Here is a 22,250-nt window from a genome sequence, read left to right as displayed (position 1 = left end):
TAATTGTATTGAAAGATTGTCTTTATGTACAAAATTTAAGGGGAAAATTGATTTCTGTCTCAAAATTGCGTGCAGATGGTTATTTTGTCTTCTTTAGTAATACGATTACTATTAAAGAAATAACAGATTCATCGTATACGGGGAACTGGAGAATGGTCTCTATGTTCTACATCCTTCTCTAGAAACTAACATAACCGAAACTACGTCGGCTGAAATCCCCAAGAAGAGAGCCCATGATACAGTTAATCCCATGTGTCTATGGCATTACCGACTTGGCCACATCGGTGTTGACCGAATCACAAGGTTGGTAAAGTATGGTCCTTTGAATTTTCTAACTGTAGAAGATCTTCCCACTTGTGAGCCTTGCCTACAAGGCAAGATGATGAAACGGCCATTTAACGGTAAGCCTAAAAGATGTATAGGCACACTTGACCTAATACAAACGGATGTATGTGGTCCCCTGAGTGTTAGGACATGAAGTCAACACGTGTATTTCATCACCTTCACAGATGATTTCTCACGATATAGTTACGTGTACCTAATGAGACACAAGTCTGAATCCTTTGAAAAGTTCAAAGAGTTTAGACAAGAGGTCGAGAAATAGTTAGGGAGAGAAATTAAGGCCCTTCGATCAGATCGTGGTGGCGAGTATCTCTTTGACGAATTCAGGGACTACTTAAAGGACAATGGGATAGTATCACAATTAGCTCCTCCTGCTACACCACAACTTAACGATGTTTCAGAGAGGAGGAATAGGACCTTATTGGATATGGTCTGGTCGCTTCTCATACACTCAGAGTTACCCACATCCTTTTGGGGTTACGCATTAGAGACTGCGATTTACGTACTGAATCTGTTTCCAACCAAATCGGTTCTAAATACTCCATATGAACTTTGGACCGAAAAGAAACCAAGTGTCAGACACTTGAAGATTTGGGGTTGTCTAGCACACGTTAAAAGAACGAGTGCAGACAAGTTGGAATCCAAGACCAGCTGTTGCCTATTTGTAGGCTACCAAGGCTCTATAGGTTACCTATTCTATGACCCAAGTGAGCAGAAAGTGTTCTGCAGTCGAAATGCACAATTCTTGGAGACCGATTACATCTTGGACACCCATCTTCAGGAAATTGTTCTTGATAAGGAGAGCTCAGGAGCAGTGGGAGATGTCCCACAAGTTTCAGGTAGTGACCAACCTAGAAGATCCACTCGGGTATCCAAGCCACCAGTCCGTTATGGTTATGACCAGGATAGTTACCTGGTGGAAACCTTGACTAGTGAGGAGGATCCGGTGACTTACACGGAAGCTATGTTGGACATAAATTCCCAGAAGTGGGTGGAGGCCATGAGAGCAGAGATTGACTCAATGGAGACCAATGAAGTCTGGACTCTAGTAGATCCACCCTCCGGGGTAAAAGCAATCAGTTGCGAATGGATTTACAAGTGGAAGAAGGGCCCCGATGTAAGGGTTGAGACCTTCAAAGCTCGTTTGGTGGTGAAAGGGTACACTCAGAAAGAGGGCATCGATTATGAGGAAACCTTTTTGCCTATTGCCATGCTTAAATCCATTAGGATCCTGCTAGCTATAGCAGCATACCATGATTATGAGATTTGGCAAATGGATGGCAAAACTGCATTCCTGAATGGAGATCTTACTGAAGATATCTATATGCAGCAACCGCAAGGCTTTATAGTTGCGGGTCAGGAAAACATGGTAAGTAAACTTAATAGATCCATTTATGGACTTAAGTAAGCTTCTAGAAGTTGGAACATCCATTTTGACTCTACTGTCAAATCGTTTGACTTCGAGCAGAATCCGGATGAACCCTGTGTCTATAGGAAGTACAGTGGACATAAGGTTACCTTCTTGGTTCTGTATGTAGATGACATTCTACTCGTTGGGAATGATGTAGGAATGTTAACTACGGTGAAAGTATGGCTTTCACAGCAATTCTCCATGAAAGATCTTGGAGAGGCCTCCTAAATACTGGGTCTTCGACTCTATAGAGATAGATCGAAGCGGATAATAGGATTATCCCAATCTACCTACATTGACAAAATAGTCAAAAGATACAGCATGGAAAACTTGAAGAAAGGAAATGTTCCTTTCAGGCACGGAGTCACTCTCTCCAAAAAGATGTCTCCCAACACTTCTGAGGAGATTGATGGCATGAAAGACGTTCCCTTTGCCTCTACTGTAGGGAGCATCATGTGTGCCATGCTGTGCACTCGTCCTGACATTGCTCAGGCTGTGAGTGTAGTAGGCAGATTTCAGGCCAACCCAGGGCAGGAGCACTGGACTGTTATGAAAAACATACTTAAGTACCTTCGGAGAATAAAAGAGTTTTATCTAGTATTCGATAGTAACTCACTACAAATCCAAGGGTATACAGATGCCGATTTCCAGACGGATCCAGATGATAGAAAGTCTACATCTGGATATGTATTCACGATAGGATCATGTGCTGTTTGTTGGAAAAGCAGCAAACAGGGGTTCACTGTAGACTCCACGACCGAGGCCGAGTACATTGCCGCAAGTTAGGCTGCCAAAGAAGCACATCACTCATCCCATTGTTGTGTGACAACAATGGAGCTATTGCTCAGGCTTAGGAGCCATGAGCCCACTCAAAGTCGAAGCACATCGAGAGAAAGTACCATGTACTAAGGGAGTCACTCTCTCCAAAAGTGTTTGAGAAACACGTGGAAAGCATGGGACTCCGGCCAGTACCTGATTCGACCTAAGTACAAGTGGGAGTTGTTAGATAGTTTTGTATGCCCTTAGCTTCAATCAATTTGATGTACTTTATGAGTTTATTGTAAATGAATAAAAGTGCATATTTCATTCATGTTCCCTTAGTATGTTTCTGTGTAATACCCTTAAACTGGACACTTAATGAGACTCGTGTTAGTTTAGAATGTTCACAGCCAATGGGTCGGTCTGGGGAGACCTATCCTGACAAGGCTGACACTGTGATGCCACCAAGTCAGTTGGGGTGGCCTGTCTCAGCTGCCAGGGTGAGACCCTAGGCACATACAGTGTAGGATTAATTAAATCTTTGAACTGGACTAGATTTCCAGTATTGCCCTAGACCTTGGAGATTGCTGGGCAAAACTGGAAAGTTACACCCGACCCCTAGACTCGATTATGATACTGCATTGGGTGTCGAATTAGGCTGTCTTAGATGTACCAATCAGTGGGATCCTTAGCGGGGGTCAAAACCTGGGTATGTTGGGACAGTCTGAGAATTCATCTGAGTGGGTGATCATGGTAACAGGATCAGCCCCTTTGTCGAACAAAGGTAATGATCGGGGATGCACTCTCATTGATGGAAACCAAGACTGCTGGAAACTGATTTCAATCGTTGAGATTTGTTTTCCAAAATATATTTTATATGAGATATAAAAGTATATATATTATGGTTTGAAATGATTTGCAAAAGGATTTAATTCTCGGGATCAATATAAGCAGAGAGTGCAACACTGTTCTTTGCAGCCGAGGGAGAGGTCCTCTCTTGTCGGGCAGTGTATGATCATTATGGGCTGAGAGGTTAGGTGTAAGACCATTGAGGATAATACCTGATGGGCTAATCTTGCAGCTGCCCATAGTCCCTGGGTGTTACAAGGTGGGTTGGCCTAGGGACCACTTAGGGTAAGTGTTGGGCACATAGAGACCATGAGATGGTTTTCAGGGGGTGCACTGTCCATAATAGTGTATTCGGCCAAGTCTTGGCCAAACCCATGTGGCTGATGTGTAGATCAATGTTTGGGTCCCATGCCATACAAGGAAGCTCAACTGGGCAGCCGTTTGGAAGGCTAAATGAATACATAACCTTAAATGGTCCTTAAGCCCATTTCGAACTAGGCTAATTTGATTAGTCACTTAAGGGGCGAATTCTGAGATGGATCGGCTTATAGGATTGGGCCCAGACCCTATCCACTTAGAGAGTCCATGATCTAAATAAGATTTAGATCTGAAAGCCTCCTACTTAGATTAGGAGATGGCTGATCTAATCTGCAGATAAGATAAGGGTTATCCCTTATCAGTTGAAGGGACTTCTAATCCAAATATGATTTGGGTTAGCAACTCCTAATGGGATTATGAGCTGATCCTTTTAGATTATAAAAGGAGGAGGGGACGGCAACCTTTAGACATGCAAGCAATCCACATTCTTGTCTTCAGAGCTGAAATCACAAGAAGAGAGAATCTGCACCCGACGAATACTCCCTTGCCGCCTCCTTCCTGCAGTCGCCGCCTCTAGCAGTTTGATCTCCAATTCATGGGAGAAATCAAGATTTGATCTTGATACCAATCTTTTGGAGAAAAGATTAGTTGGAGTTGTATTCACAAGCCATCCATTTGATTCTTGCGAAGGGTCAAGTTCTTTTGGATGAACACTATTGATTCTGCTTCACCCTGCACTACGCCTTCTTCAGTGGGAGCAGATTTTGGATCCTTCCTTGGGCATAAACACCTCCATTGGGAGATATTGCTTCTTTGTATCAGGTATAATCCCTCCCTACTCTTTTTCGTTCAGATCTGGTTCAGTTTATGGTTCAAGAATGATCCTTGAAAATATGATTTTCAAAATAGGGAATTCGATTCCCAATTAAAGGGAGAGAAAAATATTTGAAATTCCCCCCCCTTATTCCGCAATCTTTGGGCATCCATATGATGGATTTCCTATCCTTTCATACCATATGTACACTTGTGATGAGTCCATAGCTCATTGGTACCTATGATGAGCTTATAACTCATTGAATGTCCGCGATGAACATACGACTCATCGCATGTTCGCGATGAACTTGTACTTGACACGAGTCAAGATAGATTTTAGTTGATTTAAAACCGCAATGAATGTTATATGCGTGCGGTTCTGCAATAAACATTGATGGACACGGTTTTGCGATGAACCTCAGAGGGGCACGGTCTTGCTATGAACCCAAGACCGTTACAAAACCGTGGATCACTATTAATCAGAATTAAATATCGGCCGCACATGCAACTTTAAGTTACACGCCTGGTAAGGTGCCATGTAGGTTTAGTAAAAGTGTGCTCGTGAAATGGTGATGTTACCAGCACCATGTCGGTCAAGTAGGTCATGAAAGGAAGTAGCACACGTGGATTATGAGAATCCTCGGATGAAAGGAAAGTCAGTCCTTAAGAGTTCTCATAAGACACATGGTGAAACCCTAGTAGTGTTCCTTAATGACTGACAATGAATCTAATATTCCCTTTCCTAATGAGAATCAATCTCTTTCAATGCCTTCCTTTCGGGACATCAGAATCATTCAATCTTCCTACCCTACTCCCTTATTCCATTTACCCTAATCTCCAAACCTTGACCCTGCACCCAATCTTCCTTTGTCCTTCAAGGAGACCCCTGAACGTAGCCTGACCACCACACCTACATTAGAATCTCTCTTTACTCCTTGATCATGAAGGATGGCCACCCGTGGAGTCACCCTTTCACTTATCCCTGAAGAGCATGGCAACATCCTGTAGGACAACAACCTAGAGGTTTGAAACCAATATGAGACAGAGACAGCCGACCAGATTGATATTGAAATCCTTTCAAATAAAGTATACGAATTTGAAACTCAGTTTGAGACTTGATTTGATAGAATCGAGCTGATGTGGAATGAAACAAGCCCTACAAATCCTCATCCAATAGTCAGCTTGGACCAAACAATCTCCCTTCACCCCGGCCACCACTCCCGCAACCATGCCTGCTAGCCATCATGCTGGTGCCCACACAAGCAGGGAAGCCCACCATTGGGTAGTCCAGAGTCCTTCCCAAGTGGACCTGATAACATAAGTCCCATTCAGCCGGGATGAGTTAAGAGAGTATGTTCAGGGGCTAGTGGTGGAAAGCTGTAACCAACCCAAACTTCAGTCATCTTGCAGAAGCCTTACTCTGACTGAATCTTGTATAAACCTCACTCCACTGGCTACACTCCTCCCCAGTTGTGGCTACAGTATGACAGGCAGAAAGGAAGCCCGCAAGAGTGGTGTAGCCGGAAGCGTGTCGTTAACCACTTTGGAACACTTGTTTAGAGATTTATAAATTTTTCCAATCCTCATGTAACCTTAAACAATGTAGTGCGTGGTGAAGAAGGGGCCGAACCCACAAGGAAGCAAGAATAAAAATTGTTATTTTTTGTTTCGGACAAATAAAAGTAAAATGGATCTAGAATTTGTAGAAAATAAGAAAATAAAATTTATTAATGCTAAAATTAAAGGTTTGGAATTAAACAAGACAATAATTAAAATTCAGAAATTAAAGAACATTGAAATCAACAAAAGAAATAAATAAAAGTGATCCAAAATTTAGATCCAGTGACGGTAGCTATCTGGGAAGACGGAATACAAGTTTTCTCCTTCCATTGAGCCCTCGAACCCCTCGAGACACCTTAGCCTTGAACCGGACAAATTCAGATCTGCAAAAGCAACAAACAAATAGAAATTAAATCTAAAAGATTGCTGGAATAAAAATAACATAAAAGAAAATAAAGAAAATCAAAAGGATGGCTGATCAAATCCAATGGTGGTAGTTGCAGATTGGTAGGACTGCTTGTAGGAACCCCTCCTGACAATATCCGGGCGTCATTCCCTTCTACAACCCTTGAACTCCTCAAGAAACCTTAGTCTTGTTGATAAGCATATATTTGTACATATTGTCAAACCTCTAACTTGATGATTTTGGTAATAATGTTTTTGGAATTAGCATGGTATTAAACTAATTATGATGAAATTGTCTTAGAAGATGATTTGGAGGTTAATTGTGCAATTTTAAGGAGGAGTTTGATTTAATTGATCAAGATAATAATAGAGGAAGGACAACATAGAAATGATGCTCCAGGATGTAGCCATGAAGGAGAGAATCCATTCAAATCGGATTTGATATGTATGCACAAAAATCGGAAAATTTCCTGTTTTGATATAGTTCCCGTATTTTGGGCATAACTTTCTGCCTACAACTCAGATTGAGGTGATTCAAACAAATAATTAAAGCTAATAGATAGGACTACAACTCTTATGTTTATCAATCAACCTAATTCCACCTCCACCCAAGTGAAATGCAAGCTACAATTTTCGGGTCTAGCAGTTGGCAGTGCAGAAGAGATAGGAATTCAACTAAGATAAAGACTAAGAGACCTAATTTGTGTTGAATTAGGAGTCTGCATTGAGAAGAAATTGAGGAGAGGTTGCATTATAAAAAAGACCATAGACTCAAGGCATAGGGGCACATCTTTAGAGAGAATTTGGAAGAGAAAAAAAAGAGAGGAAGTAGTTTCAGCATGCTAGAGAAGGAGAGGAACAATCCGAATCCAAGAGGGAGGAAGGCTTAGTTGCTGCACTTGTCTTTGACCTACAAAGGCTAAAATTTTCTTATTATTCTATTCATTATTTGATGTGTTCTTGCTGTGTTTCGCCTTTAATTTTCTTGAGTATGTTGAATTTAATGATGTCTAGCTAAATTCTCTTAGCTAGGGTTTAGATGGATTTTGATCTTAAGATTACATAGTTATTTGTTTAATTCAATTCAAGACCTTTATTATTTGCATGGGGAATTTTTATTGCTATGCTTAATTCTTTAAAAGAATTGGCCAATCTTTTAAAGATTTGATGATTCATGCATGACTGACCAAAGGATTGTTCTGAATTAGATCCATAGGCAATAAAAATTGCATGATAGACTATGATATCGAAAGATGATTAACTCATGTGTGGGAATCAAGGAAGCTTAGTGAGTCAAATCCCCTTCTACGATTAGAGGTTTCAGAAATTGACACATTTTGTCTTCAACAAGCACGCCACTAAGGAAAGCTTCCTCGAGCAATGCGTATAGGGGATGCAGTCTACCTATGGGATATGCATTGAAAATGTAGAAGTTGACACGTTTAGTCAATTGTGGAGATGTGCGGAGAGAACGACATGCACAGTCAAGAACACTTTGGCCCAATCTATGCCAGTTTTGAGGCAATATGGAAGGAACGAGGCCTATGCAATTTATCGAAAGCCCCAAAACAATAAAGGGCCCAGGCAGGGGCCCTATTACCATAACAACCCCTAGGGAAAGAGGAGTAACTTTCCGATCCCTCCTCCTTTTCCCTACACCAAGGAGGAGGTGTTAATGATCATGAACTAGTTGGTCAGGGTGATCAACTTGCCACTACCACCACAAGGAGTGGACTTGGAGAAGTATAGGCTTGGAGGAAGATGGTGCAACTTCCACCAATTGCCACATCATGATCTAATGGATTGTTTTTTTCCTGAGAAGGCTAATTTTGCAAGGGGGAAGCATTCAAAAAGGTTTGAATAGAGACCGACCCCCTCCTAGCTCATACCCAAGGGGGAAGCATCAACGTTGTTGGAGCACCAAGCCAGTATTAGCATGACATGCTGATAGAAAGGTTTGAGTAGAGTCCGAAGCTTCAATGAGGAGGTTGGACATCACAACACTGGCAGAAGCATTCAGAAGGCCACTGGAGTCACATCGACCTGATCGAACCAATGTAGAATTCACACTGGGTGACATGCTAGCTACTGACCCCCACCACAATTGACCTTTATACGACACAAGAAGGGTGGGGGGCTTTGAGATGAGAAGGTCTATGGTTGATCCTGGGAGCTCTGTCAACCTAATTTCTGTCCACATGTTAAAGCAAATGAACATACAGAAGGAGACAGTTAAAGGCTTTCCCATGGAGGTGACTGGCTTCAATGACAACACTTCCATCATAGAGGGTCCATTGGGCTACAAGTCACAATTGGGCCATTCTCCATCATGCAAGAGTTCCAAGTCATCTCAGGATGGATCGTCTATCATACCTTACTGGGGTGACCGTTGATACATTGTCTGGCTTTGGTTCCGTCAACATACCATCAACGCATAAAGGTCAAACACATGGGACGTGTGATAAGGATTCCAACAACCAAAGTTCCCTTCGACAGGTCAAAAGTTCACTTGCAAGATGCAATCTACCACACAGAGCTGGCTGTGAAGGTGAAACAAGAATAGTAGAAGTAGAGGGACTACAATTGCCAAACCTTATGCGGAGCGAACCCTTAGCGATGCCAGAAAGAAAGAAGAGGACCAAATGTGTGTACTACACCATCGTAGCGGATTATGAGGATGGAGTATTAACGAAAGCCAAAAAGGCCATCCTTGAGGTATGACTTTATGATTAGTTACACGGTATGATATCTATGTCATGTCTGCTAGAGTAAAAAGATATACACATATGAATTTATTGCAAAGTACAACTATCACCGCGAAGCGGTTTTTCCAAAAACTGACTTATAGATATTCTTGCCATATGAATGTACCATCTGTAAAATATGAGTTTTGAATGGAAATAATCATAAATTTCTCTTAATCATATCTATAAACAATGTTTTTAACTAGAACTTTTTCACTAGACCTTCTCCACAAAAGGACATTGCAGTAGTTACATCAGAGGAAGACACACTACAATCAAAACAAGAACTACATGCAATGAAGGTATGGTACTAAAATACAATAAGCACATAAGTAACAAGCAATTTGAAATTTTAAAACCTACTTGCGATAACTGGAACAAAAATAAGAAACTTTAGAGTACTATGATGAAATCCAAGAACCTCCCAAACGTATGCAAGATTCCACTGATGCGGTGGAATAGCCATTAGAGGAAATCAACATGGCCATAGAGGGGATAGAAAAGAGGCCATTGTACATATCAACCAGATTAGGACTAGAAGATAAAGAAAACTTGATCACAATACTGAAATGTAAAAACCTTTCCTTATCATAAAAGTACTAGGATTTGTTTAAACAAAAATAGACTAATTTGTGTGCACTTTCACAGAATTCCAAGAAGTCTTCGGTTGGTTGTACGGCCAGATGCCAGGTTTAGACTTGGCACTTGTCAGGCACTATCTGTTTATAGATCTGAAGTTCAAACATGTAAAGCAACCCAGAGGATTTTTCAAGCTAGAAGTAACCCTAAATATTAAGGAAGAGGTCGAGCGACTCCTAAATGTAGGGTTCATTAAGCCTATAGTGCACCCATAGTGGCTAGCCAATATAATCCCAATTAAGAAGAAGAACGGGCAACTCAGGTTAGTATCTAAAGTTTAGCTGCTTAGTTAAGCTCTTAGAACACTATTAACTCCTCTCACTCCCATCACAGATGCTAAATCAACTTTATGGACATGAATAAGGCCTATCCCAAAGATGAGTTTCCCCTACAAACATGGAGATTCTGATAAACTCAACAGTAGGGAATCGGCTTTTCTCCTCCTAGATGCCTACAATGGGTATAACCAAATTCTTATGGATCTTGTACATGCACCTCACATAACCTTTAGGACACCTATCGGGAACTTCTACTACCAGATGATGCCCTTTGGCCTAAAGAACGCTAGGGTCACATATCAAAGAGAAAGAAGCAAGAAGATCATCCTGAGGTGCTATGAAAAGTGTTCAGTCAATGTAGAGCTTTCAACCTAAGGCTTAACCCCTTGAAGTGCACATTCGGAGTATAGTTTAGGAAGTTTCTAAAGGGATGGGAGATCTATCATATAGATGGCCGAACGAACCATCCATATCTATAGGTGACAATTTTTATATTTCTGTCTATAGGTGGCAATTCCTATATTTCTATCAAGAATTTAATCACCATAGATGCATTAAGAACAACGAATTCGAAGGTTATCAATTCAGGTATGAACGAATGCCAAATGACCCATCCATATTATCTCTAAGATGCATTAAATCCATTTTCTTGATTAGTTGATCTGATTACCTAAACCCTTTCTCAATCAATTCAAGCAATCCAAGAAACAAGAACAATCCGGCCAAGACTATTCTATTAATCGAAAACCCTAATCAAGAAATCCCAAGAATGAATCACAATCAATCGGACAACATTCAAGATTTAATTACAAATCTGAATTAACATTCACCATGGTTCAATTAACAGAAAGAAAGAAAGATTCAATAGAGAAAAATCATTAAACCCTAGTCGAACCTATGTTACCGAATTCGCAAAATCAAAGAAGAAGACACCTTAGGGTTTCTGCATCAATCTCCGATCCCTTCTTCTTCAATTTTCATTCAGCAGCCTTCTCCTCTTTCTTCGGCACTTCTCCTCTTGATTTTGTCTTCAGGGGTTCGAACCCTAATTCCTCATTTTTCTTTTCTTTTTATACTCTTCTCTTCAGCCTTTTTCTTCTCTAAAAGTCAGCCACCTTTTTGGAGCCTCCCTTAGGGCTGCTGTTGGTCTGCAATTGGGCCTCCCTCCTTGGTGGGCCGAAGTGCTTCTCTTATAAAGTATTGGCTGGGCCTTTCTTCTAGGTGTCTCCCATAGGGTTTCGGCTAGGCTTTTCTTCTAGATGGGCCGAAATGCTTCCCTATTTGCCCTATCAGCATGTCTTCATGCTATCTTCTCCCTAAGCTGTCCCAAGCTCTTGGTTTCCTGAAATGATTCTCAATTAGGGTAAAAATCATTGAAAATCATTATCAAACTAGGTATAAAGCAATAAAAATGATGTGTAGCATGCGCACACATCAAACACCCCCACACTTAATCTTTTGCTTATCCTCAAGAAAATATATTACCCATAAACCGATCATCCCCCAGATTAGTTCCACCTATCGAATGAATTTTAGGATGAGAATTAGTTAAGTGATCAGAAATCTTGCATAAGCACTCTGATTCATCCCCATGATTGGCCACTCTTACCACATACATAAGAGCCAAGGAAGGGGAAAACATGAGATTCTTCATGCTCCAACACTCACTTCCGTTCCATATATATAGCATCTCCTTGACCGCCATAACTAACCATCACCTCGAGCTTGGTCTCAAATCCTATCAAAGCACTAAATTGAATGTTCAACCATATTTTGTCCCGTGAACCTCAGCCATCACTGAATTCTTTTCTCTCTTCTTCTTCTTTTCTTTTTTTGGTGTGAGTGCATTTTATGCTCCATCTCGCACGGGTCACAGGCTAGAGGCAGATAACAATACTCATATTCCAAGTTGCTAGTTTTACTATTCAGCTTGGAATAGCGGAGTTGGGACTGAACTCATATCATAAACCGCTAGTTTTACTATTCATTTCATGACAGCGGAGTTATTTGGACTTTGTCCCTTTCCCTTCTTCTCTCTCTCTCTCGCTTTCTTTTTGCAATTGTTGAAATTCATGCATTAACAGTTCATGAAGTGCACTAATGCTCGAGTATCCATTAAGATTTCAATCAAGTGCCCTATACACATGAGTAGAGTTTGTGCTAGTCATGATGAAAGTCTTATTCGGCTTCCTTAACCTCACATATTATGATAAAATTGGATAAATCACTAGAATAAATTTTAGCACTTACAATGATTTCCTTCAACTTCATCATATTACCTCTTGGAATTCACCCTATAGATAGCAATAATTTTGAAGGGGATTCCAGTTTATTCGGCATATCAATGCATTTATGTATTGGGGTGATTGAGGTGTATAGCTACAATGTCCCCCACACTTATCATGAACATTGCCCTCAATGTTCATAGAGTGTGAAGATGAATTCAGCAATGAGGGCAGTGGAACTTCAAGCAATTGAAGGGGTTTAGAGAACTTCCTTAAAGAGCGTTTTGAAATCAAGGAATGGCTCCTTCGTTTCGACCCTCTAGCTGCCAAGGATCAAAAGAAACTAGGAGGAGAGAATGAGATACACTAAGGGTGATCAGCAATCTACGAAACTAAGATCCTAAAAAAATTTGAATGATATAGAAAATGAATAACAGAAAAAGAACAAATAAATAAATTAAAAAAAAAACTACTTATCAGCAATGGTGATGAGACCAAAACGAACCCTAATTTTATCCCCTAATATTCACTCTTTTATGTTTATTTAGCACTTAAATGGACTCATTACTCTTGTATTTCGATTCAGGGCAATAAAGAAGGCAATTGGAAGAAAACAGGGCAAATCGGGTGATTTTGCACAGTTTCGGCGGCAGTCAGTAATCTGGGCCTAACTCTCAATTCCGGACACCGAATTGGACAATTCAAGAAGCATTAGAAAGAAAAAATGAAGGCCCATAACTTTTATGTTTTGGATTTTGACAGATTCGTCCCGCATCGAGTACGAAAATGAGCCCAAAGTTGGAGCAAATTCGCAGCCAGATCCATTTCACAACTTAAGCCCAACTCGCAGAAGTACCTTGAAGCAGCCCAACTCGAATTCAAGAGTTAAGAGTCCGAATTTCGAATGTAATTTCCAAGGAGAGAGTTTTATCAGATCTAAAGTCTTGAATATAATCCTAGAGATATAAGAAGATTGAGATTAGATCATTAGATAAGAGATATGATAGGATTAGTTCAAGATAAGATCAAAACACCCTAAGGATAAGATGATCTCCTAGAAGGAGTTGGAAAACAACCCTCTCCTTTGGCTATATAAAGAGGGGGGTGACCCAGCTCTAGCAATCACTCATTCCAAGATCCAAGAGATCATCAAGAAGACCAAGAAGCAAGAAGGCAGTTCAGCTATGGAGAAGAAGAGCATGGAGATTGCACAGATCATGAGTAGCTAAGCTTCTTTTTCTGGTTCAAGGGGGGAGGTTCGATTGTGTCATTGTGAGGTTCTGTAGTTACTTTATTTTCTTTCTTTTTAATTCAAGTATTCATTGTTTCTTGTGCACATTTATTTTGGATGTTAATGTTAATTAGTCTGACAAACTGAATTAATGTTGATTTTCCTACTGCTATCCATGATTTCGGTGATCCGTAATTGTCACGAATAATGGTACAAGTAGCAATTAGGTTGATATCTTTTTGGGTCAATTGTTCGTGACAGCCTTTGACCAATGTTTTAACATGATTCAACCTAAAAGAATCGATGGAACAAAATTCAGTAATTGCAGCTATCTCAATTATTGTTAATTTGGTTTAACTGTTTTCACAAATCTTAATGCTATCATTGTTTAACATGGAACGCTATCGTACCCAGTTGAGTGGTGATAAGTGTTGATCGAATGCTGGGTTTGGTCAACTGAATTAGGAAAACACAATGTTTATTATGGCTATCCTAATAAATCTAAGGTTAAATGCTTGAATTGCAAGAATGCGAAATTGTACCTAGGATCGATGGCCAATTGATTCAACCCGAACCCTTGAACCAGAATTCGATAAGACTGATTTTCTCTTGTTTGTTTAGTTTGTTATTTTTTAATTTTAGTTATTTAATTTTCTCACACAATTACTTTACCCATTCGGCTAAGAGATTATTGATTTGCTCCCTGTGGGATTCGACCTAGAACCACTTTTACTGCAAATATTTTATTGTGGGAGTAGTACTAATTTTGAGGGCTTCGACAAACCCGTCAAATGGATTGCCTCTCTTTTTTTTTTCAAAAACTTGATGAATCTCTTTCCTTGAAACTAAGGATTAGCATTCAGGTATGCTACCATGCTTTGAATCTCTTCATTTTCTCCCATTACGGCTTCTCCATCTTGTATGCATAGCTCAAGGGGATCAGCCAACCTGTTAACCTAAAAACAATCACCAACAACATAATCAATGACATCAATCATATAATAAGAATCATCACTGAAAGGTGCATGTTTCATAGCATCAGACATTTTAAAAATTACTTCCTCATCTTGAATCCTAAGGCTGAGTTGTCCTTGTTGGATATCAATCATTGCCTTTTTTGTAGCTAGGAAGGGTTGCCCTAGGATTAGTGGGACATCAACATCCTCTTGCATGTCTAAAACTATGAAATCCATAGGAAAAATGAATTTGTAAACTTTAACAAGTACATCTTCTATGATTCCCCTAGGATGCTTGATGGACCTATCAGCTAATTGCAATGCAACTCTAGTGGGTTAGGGTTCACCCAACCCTAACTTCTTAAAAACCGAATATGACATCAGATTTATATTAGCTCCTAAATCACACAATGCCTTATTAATTTTTAAACTGCCTATAGTGCAAGAAATAGTGAAACTCCCTGGATCTTTCAATTTCTGAGGCAGCTTGTTGAGGAGGATTGCTGAGCATTCTTCATTCAATGCAACTGTAGCCACATCTCCCAGTTTCCTTTTGTTCACCAAGATTTCCTTCAGGAACTTTGCATAGTGTGGCATCTGGGCTAAAGCATCTGCAAAAGGAATGTTAATATGTAAACTCTTAAAAAATTCAAGAAACTTACTGAATTCCTTTTCCAATTTATGTTGCTTTAGCCTATTCAGAAATTGTACTTGCGGCTGTTGACTTTTCTCTTTCTTTGATTCAGACTGCTCTTCCTCCTTCTTTTTAGTTTCTAGGATTGCACTCACCTTGCCTTCTTCCTTTGCTTTGTTCTCCACCTCTTGCAGCTCCTTTCCACTCCTCAAGGTAATGGCCTACACCTGTTCTCTTGGATTTGCTTTGGTATTGCTGGGTAAAGTACCTTGGACTCTAGAAGATATCATCTGTGCCAACTGTCCTACTTGAGTCTCCAAGTTCTTGATCGGTGCTTCTTGGTTTTGAAATCTCATTTCAGCACTTGATATGAACTTGGTCATCAGCTCCTCTAGATTAGATTTCTTTTTCGGCTGAGCAAAATTTTGAGGGAATGGTTTCACTGCATTTTGATTTTGCCAAGACAGATTGGGGTGGTTCTTCCATCTGAGGTTAAATGCACGAGGGTACTGATTGCCTTGTTGCCTTTGCAAATTACCAACAAAATCTACTTGCTCAAGGGACTGCATGAACTGATTTCCAACTTGACATTCGGTGCTAATATGACCTCCCCCACACCATTCACAGGCTACGGTCTAAACATGCATGGCTGCCAACTGCATTTCATCTATCTTCTTACTGAGGGCACCGATTTGTGTAGATAGCGCTATATATGTGTCTACATTGTGAAGATCGGGCTGTCTCCTAACTTGGGCTCTCTCAGAATGCCACTGATAGTTGTTTGCAGCCATCTCCTCAATGAGTGCATGGGCAACTTTAGGGATTTTGTTATTAATGGATCCCCCAGCTATGGTGTCCATAATGGTCTTATTTGCTTTGGCCAACCCATTATAAAATGTCTGAACTTGCAGCCATACGAGAAGTCCATGATGAGGGACGTTCCTTAGTAATTCTTTGTAATGCTCCCATGACTCATACAATGACTCCCCATCCTATTGATAGAAGGTGGTTATATCATTCCTCATCTTTGCTGTCTTGGACGGAGGAAAATACTTGGATAGGAAATAGTTGGTCATTTCATCTCAAGTAGAGAGTGATCCAGCTGTAGAGAATTCAGCCATGTCTTAGCCTTGTCCTTCAATGAGAATGGGAACAATCTGAGCCTCACCGCATCATCACTAACCCCATTGTGCTTGAATGTGTCACATAATTCCAAGAAGTTGGCGATGTGAGTGTTCGAATCTTCATGAGCCAAGCTGCAGAACTGAACTATATTCTAAATCATCTGAATGATTGCTGGATTGATTTCGAACTTGTTGGCAGCTATTGCTGGTCTCACAATGCTCGAGGCTGCCCTGGTGAGGGTTGGTTTGGCATAATCCATCATGGTCCTTTGTTTGGCCATCTCTACACTTTCAGCTCTCACTTGCTTAGATGTTCTAAGGCGGTGACGGAGAGTTCTTTCAATCTCAGGATCGTAGGTGATGCTCTCCTTTTCACTTGTGCGTGTCATAAAATGTACAAGTCAAAGCCATAAAGAGACTAATACACACAAATCTTGAACATAATGTACAGAATCAGATTAACAATGATAGATGGTTCCTAATATTATTTTCATGAATCCCTGGCAACAGCGCCAAAAACATTATATGTATAGATTACACTAGCAAGTGCACTAGCCGATCAAGTAATATAATGATGAGTAGAGTATCACTCCTACGGGGATTGATCCAACAACTACTAGTAATGAATCAGTCGTTTGTTATTTGACAATCCGAAGGGCTAAATAGAAATAAACCTAACCCCTAACAAACTACCCTAATTAAATCATCAAGCTGTCCAACTGAAGTTGAATTCAGTCATGGGTTGGCGAAACCTTAATGGTATGAGTAGCCTCTTTCGAGCACAGCCCACCCTATCGATAGGCGATAATTCCTATATTTCTATCAAGAATTTAATCACCATAGATGTATTAAGAACAAAGAATTTGAAGGTCATCAATTCAGGTATGAATGAATTTCAAACGAACCATGCATGTTATCTCTAAGATGCATTAAATCCGTTTTCTTGATTAGTTGATCTGATTACCTAAACCCTTGGTCAAGCAATTCAAGCAATCCAAGAAACAAGAACAATTCAGCCAAGACTATTCTATGAATCAAAAACCCTAATCAAGAAATCCCAAGAATGAATCACAATCAATCGAACAACATTAAAGATTTAATTATAGATCTGAATTAAAATTCACCATGGTTCGAATAACAGAAAGAAAGAAAGATTCAATAGAGAAAAATCATTAAACACTAATCAAACCTATGTTACTGAATTTGTAGAATCAAAGAAGAAGACAACCTAGGGTTTCTGTTAGACAATTTTGTATGCCCTTAGCTTCAATCAAAATTGATGTACTTTATGAGTTTATTGTAAATGAATAAAAGTGCATATTTGATTCATGTTCCCTTGGTATGTTTCTATGTAATACCCTTAAACTGGACACTTATTGAGACTCGTGTTAGTTTAGAATGTTCACAGCCAGTGGGTCGGTCTGGGGAGACCTATCCTGACAAGGCTGACACTATGGTGCAACCAAGTCGGTTGGGGTGGCTTGTCTCAGCTACCGAGGTGAGACCCTAGGCACATACAGTGTGCGATTAATTGAATCTTTGAACTGGACCAGATTTCTAGTGTTGCCCTGGACCTTGGAGATTGATGGGCAAAACTGAAAAGTTACACCCGACCCCTAGACTCGATTATGATACTGCACTAGGTGTCGGATCGGGCTGCCTTTGATGTACCAATTAGTGAGATCCTTAGCGGGGGTCAAAACCTGGGTATGTTGGGACAATCCGAGAATTCATCTGAGTGGGTGATCATAGAGACAGGATCAGCCCCTTTGTCGGACAAAGGTAATGATCAGGGATGCACTCTCACTGTTGGAAACCAAGACTGCCGGCAGCCGATTTCAACCGTTGAGATTTGTTTTTCAAAGTATATTTTATATGAGATATAAAAGTATATACATTATGGTTTCTAAAATGTTTGCAAAAAGGTTTTAATTCCCGGGATCCATATAAGTGGAGAGTGCAACACTGTTCCTTGCAGCCGAGGGAGAGGTCCTCTCTTGTCGGGCAGTGTATGATCATTAAGGGCTGAGAGGTTAAGTGTAAGACCACTGAGGATAATACCTGATGGGTTAATCTTGCATCTGCCCACAGTCCCTGGGTGTTACAAGGTGGTTTGGCCCAGTGACCACTAAGGGTAAGTGTTGGGCCCATAAAGCCCATTCGATGGGTTTTAGGGAGTGCACTGTCCTTAACAGTGTATTCGACCAAGCCTTGTAACAAATGCTGGGCCGAACCCATGTGGCTGATGTGTAGATCAATGCTTGGGTCCCACGCCATACAAGGAAACCCAACTGGGCAGCAGTTAGGAAGGTTAAGTGAGAACATAAGCTTAATGGGCCTAAATCCCATTTCGAACTGGGCTATTTATTTAGGGGCGAATTCTGAGATGGATTAGTAGATAGGATAGGGTCTTAATCCTATCCACTCAGAGTGTCCAGATCTGAATGTGATTCAGATCTAGAAACCTCCTAATTGGATTAGGAGAAAGCTAATCTAATCTGCAGATAAGATAAGGGTTTATCCTTATCACTAGAAGAGAAGGCTGATCCAAATATGATTTGGATAAGCAGCTCCTAAAGGGATTAGGAGCTGATCTTTTAAGTTAACAAATGGAAGGAGGGGGCGGCAGCCTTAGAAGAGATACATCAGATCTTCTTTAGTGCTGAAATCAAGAAGAGAGAATTCTGCACCCTGCGAATACTCTCTTGCCGCCTCCCTGTTCTTGTCACCCTGTTTGCCAGTTCGATCTCCAATTGTAGGGGAAGTCAAGATTGGATCTTGTCATCAGTTCTTTGAGAAAGGATTGAAAAGGAAGCTATGCTCACGTACCATTCTACTGATTCTTGCGAAGGACAGAGTTCTTGGGGAAGAACACTACTGATTCTACTCCATCCTGCACTGCGCCATCTTCAGTGGGAGCAGTCTTTGGATCCTTCCTTGGGTGTGAACACGTTCGTTGGGAGATACTACTTCTCCGTATCAGGTATAATTCTCTCCTATTCCTTTTGGTTCAGATCTGGTTCATTTTAAGGTTCAAGAATGATCCTTGAAAATATGATTTTCTAAATAGGAAATGTGATTCCCAATTGAAGGGAGAGAAAAATTTTTGAAATACGCCCCTTATTCCGCAATCTTTGGGCATCCATGGGATGGATCTCTCATCCCTTTAGTGGTATCAAAGCCCAGGTTCAAATCTTGAACCATTCTCTTTCAGATCTGAACTTGCGCAATTAGGGAGAAGGCGTTCTACCCAATTTGCGCAGATATGGTTTTTTGGGAAATTTGTTCCCAAAACAGATGGGCAAATAATCTGAAATTAATTTTAAATAAATTTGATTATTATTTAGAATTGTTCTTTATAATTTTCTTAATTTATGGGTTGTTCATACAAGAGGAGATCGAATTCTTGGTTTGCGCAGGGAACCTGCATTTTTGCAGTTCTTGAATTATTTTGGATCTATAATTTTTTTTTTCTAGACTCAAGGTATAGGTATTTGATCTGATGTAATTATTAATAGAAATAGGATTTCTATTTAATTTTATTTTGGATCGAAGATTGCGGCGTAGAAAAGGAGATTTCGCAGAGAAGGAGATTTCGCAGATAAGAGAAATGCTATTTGCGATTTGCAGTTTATGAAACTGCATTCTGTGATCTAACCTCTGTTTTGCAGGAAGGATTGTGTGAACAGCCCTGTTTGACTGATTCTTGTTTTTCCTTTTATCAGTATTTAATTTCATATTATTTTCTTGAATTAAGGATTTAATTAAAAATCAAACCCTAGACCCATTCGAACCGAGGTTGGTTCAAAACTGTTTGGACCAATTCTAGGGTTTAATCAAGGCTGAAAGTCAGCCCTAATTTCCCACTAATGGGCCTAAGGATTGATATTTAATTAAATGGTTATTTCGGCCCAGCCTGTAAAGGCCCAGTTTTAAATAGATAAAACTGCAAAAGCCCATTTTAAAGGATAAAGCTATATGGGCCGAACTGGGTAACCCTAATTCAGCCCATATACCTACATAATATTAATGGTTAATATTATGGAATCTTAACGGGCTTCCAACGGGCCTTACAGATAATTAATTGATTGGATCAATTTATTCCTGCAAGTGATGTATGGATGTGTGATGTGTTGCGTACATGGGCCATAAGTACTTGGCCCATGCTCATTCGACAGTGGCTCTTTCGCACACCATGGCTGAATGCACATCATTGCCACGGTGTCCCTTTTGGTCATTGGATGACTTCCCTCAGTGGTAGGCCCCACACCTCATCAAGAGGTTGCATGCGGAACCCTAGCCGATTCAAGGTCCACCAAAATCTGGCTTTATGAAAGTCAGTGGGAGCCACTTTGATTTGACCTAAATCAAACTAGTGCGTAATTTTGTTCCCTCCAGCTAATATGAGTGCATGTGATAGGGAGATTCATATGATGAACTCTCTAAATGCCTTCCATCATTAGCATGAGGATGGGTCCTTCAGTAATGAGGAAACGCACCAGAAAATGGGCTATCCATTTGCTGTTGGGCTTGTCTGAGTGTTTCATAAGATGATAGGGGCGTCATAGACCGATGTGGGAGGGGCTTCACCAGAAAATGAAAACTCTCTCACGGTACCTTGGCGTTCACGAATATGATGGGTAAGCACTCACTGGACAGAAAGGTTTACCTGAAAACGGCTCTGAACCTTGTTTGATAGAGGGCAAAGGGAAAACTCATATGATGAGTGGATATGATCCTTCACAGAAAGATGGTGGGGTTATGCAGCTGAAACAGTTGGCTCCATGCACCCTATGTGATTTTTCACATTTCCAGAGACAACCCTTAGTCTCCGTCACTGAGAAAGGAGAGAAATCTCAGAGACGAATAAATGGAAATTGGATCATAGATTAAAATCCATATCTATGAAATGAACATGAATCAAATTAGATTGTGGACTGATGTTTAATCTTTTATCAGAAAATGGCAAACGGATCTTTTGCAAAACTGCTTGATGACAACAAGTTGAAGGGCCCAAACTATGCTGACTGGTACAGGAACCTTATGCTGGTCCTAGCTTCTGAAAAGCTAGACAAAGTGGCAAAGAATCCTGCCCCGAAGCGTCCGAGTGATAGGGCTTCTGAGGCCTGAAGGAGAGACCATCAAGAATGGGAGGAGAAAAACTCCCTTGCCTGGTGTTACATCATTGCCTCCTTAGACAACCCGATACCGAGGCAATTCAATCAGATAAAACTTGCCAAAGACATATTGGACAGTCTCAGGACAATGTATGAAGAGCAAAACCGTTCTACTCGACAAAAGGTCTTGAAATAGTTCATGACCGCACAAATGTCCAAAGGTCAACAAGTTCATGACCATTATCTTCGGATGAAGGGATACATCAACGAACTGGAGGCTATTGGATCCGGGCTAGACCTTGCAACACAGGTTATTGGATATGGTCCGGTCGCTTCTCATACACTCAGTGTTACCCACATCCTTTTGGGGTTATGCATTAGAGGCTGTGATTTATGTGTCGAATCGGGTTCCAACCAAATCGGTTCCGAATACTCCACATGAACTTTGGACTGGAAAGAAACCAAGTGTTAGACACTTGAAGATTTGGGGTTGTCTAGCACACGTTAAAAGAATGAGTGTAGACAAGTTGGAATCCAAGACCAACCGTTGCCTATTTGTAGGCTACCCAAAAGGCTCTGTAGGTTACCTATTCTATGACCAAAGTGAGCAGAAAGTGTTCTGCAGTCGTAATGCGCAATTCTTGGAAACCGACTATATCCTGGACACACATCGTCAGGAAGTTGTTCTTGATGAGGAGAGCTCAGGAGTAGTGGGAGATGTCCCATAAGTTCCAGGTAGTGACCAACCTAGAAGATCCACTCGGGTATCCAGGCCACCAGTCCGTTATGGTTATGACCAGGATAGTTACCTGGTGGAAACCTTGACTAGTGAGGAGGATCCGGTG

At 40.6% G+C, this 22,250-nt stretch overlaps 1 non-coding gene across 1 annotated transcript; it reads left to right on the top strand.

The window, feature by feature from the left end:
- The first annotated feature begins 16,085 nt into the window (after positions 1 to 16,085).
- On the top strand, positions 16,086 to 16,192 carry LOC148874547 (small nucleolar RNA R71). Its single transcript, XR_016106300.1, has one exon. It is a non-coding gene; the product is annotated as a small nucleolar RNA R71 (small nucleolar RNA).
- Positions 16,193 to 22,250: the final 6,058 nt, after the last annotated feature.

The sequence above is a fragment of the Nelumbo lutea genome, chromosome 1 (assembly GCF_056320005.1).
Source record: "Nelumbo lutea isolate HS-2025 chromosome 1, American lotus-T2T, whole genome shotgun sequence".
NCBI classification, from domain to species: domain Eukaryota; kingdom Viridiplantae; phylum Streptophyta; class Magnoliopsida; order Proteales; family Nelumbonaceae; genus Nelumbo; species Nelumbo lutea.
The sequence above is the reverse complement of the archived record's forward strand: the minus strand, read 5'-3'. Positions and strand labels throughout refer to the sequence as shown.